Here is an 8914-nt window from a genome sequence, read left to right as displayed (position 1 = left end):
TAAGACACGACACTCAAGGTAGTACTCTTATTTTTATTTTATGGGAATCTTGTTTTGTTTACAATTATCTGTGCCTGCTGTGGGTTCTCCAGAGCTTTTATTCCAAAGCAGGTGTATTTTCAGCTCATGTAATGGATATACAGTTATTTGGCAATAAATAGATAGCATTAAATGTTGCTGTAAAAACGAGATAAATGTTTATTACCCAAAAGTTTAATAAAAAACCCACCTGGGACCCTCTACAAAAGAGCTGATCCTTCTAAGCCTGTATTGAACCAGTGACAATTGTGCAAGATTCACAAGCAAACTGCATCCCTGATACATCCTAAAAACAGGAAAAAAAACACCCAGACTGCACACCACACTAAATGGAGCACAAGGCATTCATGAGATAGGTACCATTTATTATCTAATTTAAGCACTTAGCAGTGGCATCTGTTTACAAACAAACGCTTTCAGCATTAGATAAGTCCCACATTAGGCTAGTTTCCCTTTCCAACTTCATTATCAAACAGTATGATTTTATCAGAGTCACACAGAAAGCCTTAGCTGAAGAAGAATTAGTTCTAAAGTAGCCAACAAATAATCCAAAAGTCAGCAGGAAGAGGAAACAACACTTAACAGGCACAAAACACTTCATGTACATACAATATTTTCACTGAACTGTATAGGTTTTTACACCTAGCTTTTATGGATTAAATGACTTGACATTTTACTTCCCTTACTCTGCACTGAATACAGAAATATCGTGTATTCTGGATGGAAATAAAAATTTATTTTCACAGGAGTAGACAATATCATAACCATCAGATCCAACAGTAATCCACGAGAAAATGCACACAGCACTATTTGTCCAACATACACCACAAGCTCTTCCATCCAGTCACCTTCCTTAGATTCTCTTGGGGGCAGGCAGGACTTCCAGTTCTCCCAAAGCTAGTTTCCTTGTGTCCACCCAAAGCTTTTAAGTGTCATCACTCTTTATTTGCACTTTTATACTTAGAAAAAGCCAGGGGAAAAAAAAAAAAACACAGCTAGACTTCTATCCACATCAGTTGCTATCCTTGCTAGATGTGCTTAGCAGAGTTACAGGAGCCATTTGGCTCTTTTAGCAACCTAGCTGTCATCCCCCCCTTCTGGCTGGCTGCTGGAATGGTGTGGTTTGTGTGGCTCCCCCCAGAGAACTCTAGCTACCACCCAGATGGCAGATGTGATGCATCTTAGAGAGGTACTGCTTGACAGTCCATCCCCCTATGGATTGGGTTTGAGCAACCCGGTCTTGTAGGAGGCATTCCTGTTCACAGCAGGGGGCTGGAGCTTGGTTGTCTTTAGGGTTCTGTCCAACACAAACCATTATGAGTCCATGACTTTGTGCTACAGGATATTTTTAGCAACCACCACTGAAGTTAACGAAGTAGCACTGGAGATCAGAAGTTTATGCTAGATGCTTCAATCCTGTCCAACTCTGTGATATTTTAAGCTAATGTATATCTTCAATTAGCACCGCCTTTGTGTATCCCCAAGTTTGGAGTCCTGTACTGATGAAATAGCCTAAATCCATTGCAATACTGACAAGTTATTAATTAGGACAGCAGGCCTGTCACAACCTTTAAGTCTCACCAACACTTCCCCTTGTTCCTTGGAGAGATGTACTGTCACCTACTATTGGGATTATACTTCTCCAAAACATAAGCCTCAGTCAGAGCAGTACATTGAAAATGACTATTGGTATTCTGTAGGCTGTTGGCCTGAATCATTTCCTTCTTGATTTTATGAGCGAAGTCTCAGACCATTGAAAACAATGGGAGTTCTGCCACTATCTTCAGTGGGGCCAGAATTTCACTCAATATATTCTACAGGGAATCCCAAGAAAAAGAATTTAATTAACAAAGCAGACTATCAAGTGCAGTGGGACAGAAAGGGCTTGAAATATCCAAGTCACTGTCTCCATTATTGAGACAACTCTGGATAACTTAGATAATCTACATAATCTCGCTATATTGGCTGAGAAAGCAGCATCTGATCCACAAAACTTGGAAGAAAACCATCAGTTAACAGCGCTGCTGGACTTCAACAAAGTAAAAGGGAAGCATTACAGAGGATGACTGAAGGGTGACACTCTTGGGACTCCCTGTAAATTCAACTCTTGGCTTGGCACAAAAGCACTGCAAAAAATGCAGAGGTTTTAAACTCAACAAGAGCTGTACATTTTCCCATTACTGTTTGCACTGCATTATGTGGTATACTCTAATGAGGTTATTAGCATACAGTGATGACAATCATACAGTATGAACTAGCCTCTTTTGGTAGGATTGCATATTCCATTCAAAAGAGCATTCAGTTGCATGGCTTTTACCTTCCAACAGCTCATGGAACTAACAGAGTGGCAACATACAAGGCATTAGAAAAGATTTACAGAAAAACATACTTGGATAAAAGAGTTTTGATGAGAGCACAGTAATCTATTAGAAACATTCACATTTTACTATCAGCTATCCTGAAGAATAGCTGCAGTTCTATGATGTTAGCATTTCTGTAGCTCTATTGGTTTAAAGACAGCTGCCTTTGTTGGATTAGATTCACACTCGCAAAGAAAAAAACCCTGTAGCCAGTGCCATGTAGGTCACCATGTTCTACTACTTGTCCATACTGCAAAAGCATTATTTAAGACCAAGCCTTGTGGAGGATCCAAGGGATCTATAGCATCTGGATTCACTGGTTTTTAGTGCATTGATCAAAGAGAAACACAGGATTTTAAGACAGAAAATGAAAACAGGTTAGTAGATGGACTTTTATGGAGCACAAAGTAACTCCCAGTTCCAGATTTTAGTCTCCTGTGCATTTGCCAAAGCCAATACCATGTAGCCTTACGCTTGTTTTGTGCTAAAAAAGCAAACAAAAAGCCACAGAGACTCATAGACATCACACAGATTTACCACAAACACAGCATAGAGAAAAGCAACACCTCTCAGAACACGCATCTAACTTCACCCCAGCCTGCATAGTACTAATTTTCACAGTACAGTTATAATCAGTCATAATAATTTAAGAAAAAACCAACAACTTCCTTCCTTCCATTTAACTGCCTCTTCCACCTCCCCCCTAAAAAAAAATACAATTAAAAAAAAGACTTGCTCTCAGGCTGTTTCCAGTCAATTTCCCAAGTTCATGCATAATCCATATGACACACACTAACTTTTACATCTACTAGCAGAGATCTCTATAACTGCTTGAGTATGAAGACTATCTTTATGGACATTGGTGTTCTCGGTCGAGTTTACACCTAGGTTATTTCAGCAGTATACAAAGGGAAAGCATAACTGGGTGGAGCTCTCTTCTTCCAGCACATTCTCAACCCATGAGAAGGGTTCTTTTCAAGTTCCAATTAATTCTCAGCTCTGTAAAAACAAGACATGTTAGATGCTAATCCACAATAAAACAGCCCAGCAGGACAAATAAAAAAATCATATTCCTAATTAGTGGGAAATAGTGGTGATAGGTGAACAGTTGAACTGGATATCTTGGAGGTTTTTTTCAACCTCGATGACCCTGATTCATCCTATATTACATTCTGATATTCACGATTCTGACTATATCAAGACAGACATTTATTAGGTAACTAGACAATAACTAATAGCCAACAATATCATGTTTGTGGAAAGCTACAGAACCACTCAGAGATGATCTTGCCTAAGAACCTTACAAGAAACTTCTATCATTTTCTCAAACATCCCATCAAACCTTCAAAGTAGAACCAATAATGCTCCCTACTTCTGCCCAGTAAGGCACACAAGGCTTCCTTTTTTACCCACTATCACCAGCAAAAATCATTCTGCCACTGAGGCAAGGCCCTGAGAAACCACTGGGCACATTCATGGCCTTAAAGAAGAGCACCTGGTTATGATTAGTTTCACTGAAGCCCTGACATCACCTGCAGGATCTTTCCTCCTAATAATGCTGTATACAAGAGAGCAAGCTCAGAACAGCTTTCAGATTAGAAACTAATCACATGCAGAGACTCAGGTTGTCCCCATAAGGCTATTTTGCTATCTAATACTTTTTTTTTTTTAAAGAGTCATTTTCCAGGATGGATTTTATCCTCCAGTGTTCACCTGGCCTGTGTCTTCACAGCATCTGAGACAAACAAAACGCTTTTGATGAAATACTAGCTCACTTTATGTGCAGAACATGGCTTTAAATTTATAGAGCAAAGGAAGTAGTGGTTTACTTGCCTTGAGGGGAATTGAGAAGTGACAGTAGGCACTTGACAGCAAGTTCCAATTACAATATTTAAATATAATTGCATACTCTGTTCATCTATGTCAGGATGGCATCATTTTAATATAATTCTCACTGATTCTTTCTAATGTTATGAGTGATGTGAATGAAGCTTTGCCTAGTGAAAAGTTGAATTTTAGTTCTTAATATACACTCTAATTCTGTCTGTCAATTATGCTGCAGCAGAGTTCAAATAAAGGTCTGGGGATCTAGAGGATGTAGCTACCTTTATTAAAGTACTTCTTTTGTAAATAGCTGTGTGGGTCAGGAGACAGTTATCATTTGGTCTTGTTATTTTTTATGAGCCTACTACTATTAGAATAAACTCTTGTGTGTAATCATTTAGATGTGTCATGGAATCTTACTTCAGATGGAAACTGTAAAGCAAAGTAACAAAGACTGCAGTTTGACCTCTGCAAAAGCATTCGCTTATGCACTTTTGCTTTATGTAGAGCTACTACAGCAGACCATTACAATCCAAGGATCCAAAAGCACTTCGTACATCCTTTATAAACTCCAAACTCCCAGTGAAACAAAGAAACAGATACACAAAGAATTGAAAATCACATTCAGTAGTTACACATCAAAGCTTACCGTAAGCATTGCTTGTATTTAGAGGGTATAGATGTTGGTGTCAGGAACAACTTCAGGTGATCCTTTCTCCTTGTCCACCACATCCAAGCCTTCACTGGGATTTACTTTCTCCACAGTTACACTAATCAGGCTGATTGTACAACTGTACTCCAAGCTTGATCAGAACAGTGCCCTGAATTAAGAAATGGTCTCTCCTGGAGGACTTTTCAGTCCTTGTCAGCTCATTCATCTGGCTTAGAACATGGCCCACATTGTTGCATAAAAAAAAAAAAAAGAGTACAGTAACATGTTGCAGCCTATAACTGGAATGAATGTCTGGGGTAAAGAAGGGAGAGAAATTGTATCATGGAACTGAATGAAGACCTTCCAAAGTTATTATGTTTTGCTAAAGAATGTTAGAAATATCAAGCAATCTGTATAAAGATGCAAACTTCTGATTATGCTTTTCATAAAAGGCTGCCAAAATGTTTTGTGAGCTGAGCATATAAACAGAATTTAATACAGAAATACAACCACCTCCTTAGAGAAATACTATTGTATTATTACAGTGATGCCCCTGAGCAGAATTAAAAAAAGAAAACCCCGCTCTGTTTTCTGTTGTGGAGTTACAGGAATACAATGATTGTGAACACTTCTGCACTTTTGTGCAAACTGTCACTTGCTTTTTAGAATAAATTTAGATCTCATATGGAATTTAGATCTCAGTGCCACCAACAGCACTATCGCCTAGCACCATGCTGGCACTGGGGTTGCTGTAATCATGCAGGAAGAATGCCACTTATTGAATCACTGGATTTTCCTTGGCCATTTCCCATCCAACGCTACAGGGCTTGGCCGTGTTTAACTCGCAAGATCAGGCAGGCTCTCAGCCAAAGTTGCAAGGCCACATATTTTCTTAACCCTCTGACCAGCTGCCATGTTGAAAAGACAAGTTGCAAGTGCAACTTGCAACTACATAATTCTATGAAGATACCCTCTTATGACATTTCATTGCCTCATTTAGTCTTGGAAAAATTGCTCTGGGCCTGTCATCTATATTCTGTAGACTCCCTATTTTCTCTGTAACCATATAAGGGCACAAAATAATTTCAAAGTAGATTTTCCCTCCCCTCCCCCCCCATGGAAAGGACCCCAAAATTTTAAAGTATGGATTTTCTTCTAAATTCACCCTTAGTAAAGAGATGTCTATCCCAGAGGCTTACAAGAAAAGACAAAAAGAGTTCACTTTAGAAATCAGTGAAGCAAGCAGATGACTGTCCTACAAGCTCTTGGACAGCACTGCACAGAGCTACCATATGCTTCCTAGCGCTCCCCTAACTGCCAGCTGTCTCCACCTTGCTCTTTCCAAATGGCAGAGTGGGCAGCTGAATTGCCAAAATTGATGTTTTGACCTGCAGTTATAGGCAGAGAAGAGGCTCTGGGTCACTTTAATGAGAACATAAGCTCCATATAAGTAGAGCAAGGACAAAAGAGTCACATTGTTCCACTACTATCACACAAGGAGAACTCAGCAAAAGTGACAGTATAGAAACACATCTGCTAAACTAGAGTGAAATCAAAACCATGCACGGATTCTGAACAGTATTTTACATTTGTTTTTCCTTTTTATTGTAGAGGAGGCAAATGTTAAGCAAACTGCCAGGCAACAGAGAATCAGATCTACTGACCTTTGAATTTGTGCCATACTCTGAATACAGAAGCCTAAAACAAATGAATTTTCAATTAACACACAGGCTGGGGAATCCATACTGCAGTCACTGTGTCATAATCTCCTCTCGGAATGAGGAACTAGATTTCCTGCATCTCTTCTTGTCCTCCCTTATTTAAGCTTTAACCAAGTCAATGCAAAACCATGCACATTGTCCTTTCTAAATGCTGGTGCCATTCAGTAGTGAGATGTGCTCCAGCGAATGGCACCCATCATATAGAAATGGCATGTCTTTAGTACCTGCTAGACACAAAACTTATACTAGCACAGGCCTACTGACATGAGGAATGAGCATGTTTGTTCTTCTAAACTGAATGAGGATGTTAAACAAAAAGTCTAAGAAGAAAATTCATTGTGACACTAAATTACAATGATTGCTCCTTGATTCTGTCATGTTGCCATGGAAAATATAGAAACCCAAGAGAAAGCTTATGTGAGATACCAGTACCGTTAACATGGTTTTATTAATTCCCTCCCCTCCCCCCATACATTACTGCACTGTTGAATCTGGCAGTTTTCTACTACATCAGCCAGAACCCTAAAGCTTCCTCCTTATAAAAGATCAAATTGAATAGGTTATGACTGCCTAATTTCAGATATTCTCAAAGGTAAGAATCTTCTGGGACATTTTACAAATGAAAGCTTTTACTAATGAAACACATAATAGGCAGGTGTGATGTGGGATGTATGAGTACATCCTTCTCTCACTTATAGACTTCAAGCTTGAAAGAAATACTAGGGAACAGTTAAAAACCTTTTAATTTAGTGTGTCTTAAGTAAACTGGGTGCTCTGACAGACTTAGTTTGGATGGGGCTTTAAGATCATAAATCCTTAAAACTTAAAAACTCTATCTCATGACAGCATAGAGACACTGACCATGCTACAGGAAAGGCAAAGGACACTGCAATTATTTCAGCAGTCTTCATCACCCCGTGCCTTCCTGAGAATTTCACAAAGAAAGTATAGAGGATGCCAGAATTCACATACTACAACCAGAACACCTACCAACATGACCAAACAAAATGGCAGTGTGGGGAAAAAACAAAACAAACTATGAACTTACTTTCATCTGTCCTTTACACTAAAGCAAGACTTACAGAACCAGACTTCTGAGGAAACAGGTTTTAGGTGAGGTGTGCTACCTATCGGCGTTGTGTCTGTAATGAAAGTACAGTAACGACAGCAGAGCAGCAATAAGTGTGGATTTGCTCAAATAAAACAGCCATACACACAGAAATAAAGGCAGGAAACTGCTTACCTTCAGAAGACCCAGGTATGCAGGGATCTCTGCAAGATATACTCACCTCCACTGCCAACCCTTAAATGAGGTTTGGGAAGGGGTGGATCCTGGCTCCAGCCCTTCTGGTCATTCATGTACATTACCTGGACCTAAGCTCCTTTAAGTTGGCCTTGCCTTCCTACCAGGTGCTCAATCACTGCTTTAAGCTGAGACTTGCATTTCTGCTATAGTGTCCTTTAATACTTTCTTGGATTGCTGGTGTATGTGTATAATCAATGAATATTAAGATGCTATAATTATGAAATAAACAAGAGAGGTAGGCAAAGCAGGTTATAATAACAAAAAGAGAATAGAAGAGAATAGATAGAAAGCCTACCCATATCCTGGGCTCATTTACGAAACTCCAGCGGAGTGGATCTCCAGAAGAGATCCTTCCCCACTGCTAGCCAGCTCTTAAATGGGTCTAGGAGTGGTGCAGCCAGGCTCCACCCCTTCCTGCAGCACAGGTGAATTGCCTTCACCTGTGCTCCCATGGCTGACTCACTGCTCGCCTCAGGTGATCAATCAGAGGTTCAGGCCATGATTCAGCTGTTCCCATACACCAGTCTTCGCTAGCTCAGTTTCCCATAGAATGACTAGTTTTAACTCTAACTTTAGGGCTACCAAAAGCAGTCTTAGCTGGATGCCATAAACTTCCAGGGATGTTTCATTGCTCATAGGTCATGAAAGCATTAGGTAAATGTCTTCAGCCCTGAAAGACAACCAGGAGAACATTGCAAGGCTGGGATACTGAACTGACTCTTCACAGAATTTTCTCCACCCTAAGGTTTTCTTAGCATTGAGAAGTAGAACCAACATTATGCTTGGTGCATTTGCACTTCTGTTCTCCAAGACACTCGCTTTCAAAGCTTTCAAGAGCTTTTTGGTGCAGAAAGGTACAAGAGGAAAATTAGGCTCAAGTAACTAAATAAGATGGCGCTTGTGTGTACAAAGACAGACATATACATGCTCATAACATGAAACACACCCCTTCTCACATCTGTATGCTGTTGCTCTTCTCTAATGATGCTTCCACTTCGCCTGTGACTCTTTC

At 39.8% G+C, this 8914-nt stretch overlaps 1 long non-coding RNA gene across 1 annotated transcript; it reads right to left on the bottom strand.

The window, feature by feature from the left end:
• Positions 1 to 245: 245 nt before the first annotated feature.
• On the bottom strand, positions 246 to 8227 carry LOC109369302. The gene is made up of 3 exons (XR_002118207.2): positions 7840 to 8227; positions 7645 to 7738; positions 246 to 3398 (listed from the first exon to the last, which is right to left on the bottom strand). It is a non-coding gene; the product is annotated as an uncharacterized LOC109369302 (long non-coding RNA).
• Positions 8228 to 8914: the final 687 nt, after the last annotated feature.

The sequence above is a fragment of the Meleagris gallopavo genome, chromosome 10, assembly GCF_000146605.3.
Source record: "Meleagris gallopavo isolate NT-WF06-2002-E0010 breed Aviagen turkey brand Nicholas breeding stock chromosome 10, Turkey_5.1, whole genome shotgun sequence".
In the NCBI taxonomy this organism is placed as follows: domain Eukaryota; kingdom Metazoa; phylum Chordata; class Aves; order Galliformes; family Phasianidae; genus Meleagris; species Meleagris gallopavo.
The sequence above is the reverse complement of the archived record's forward strand: the minus strand, read 5'-3'. Positions and strand labels throughout refer to the sequence as shown.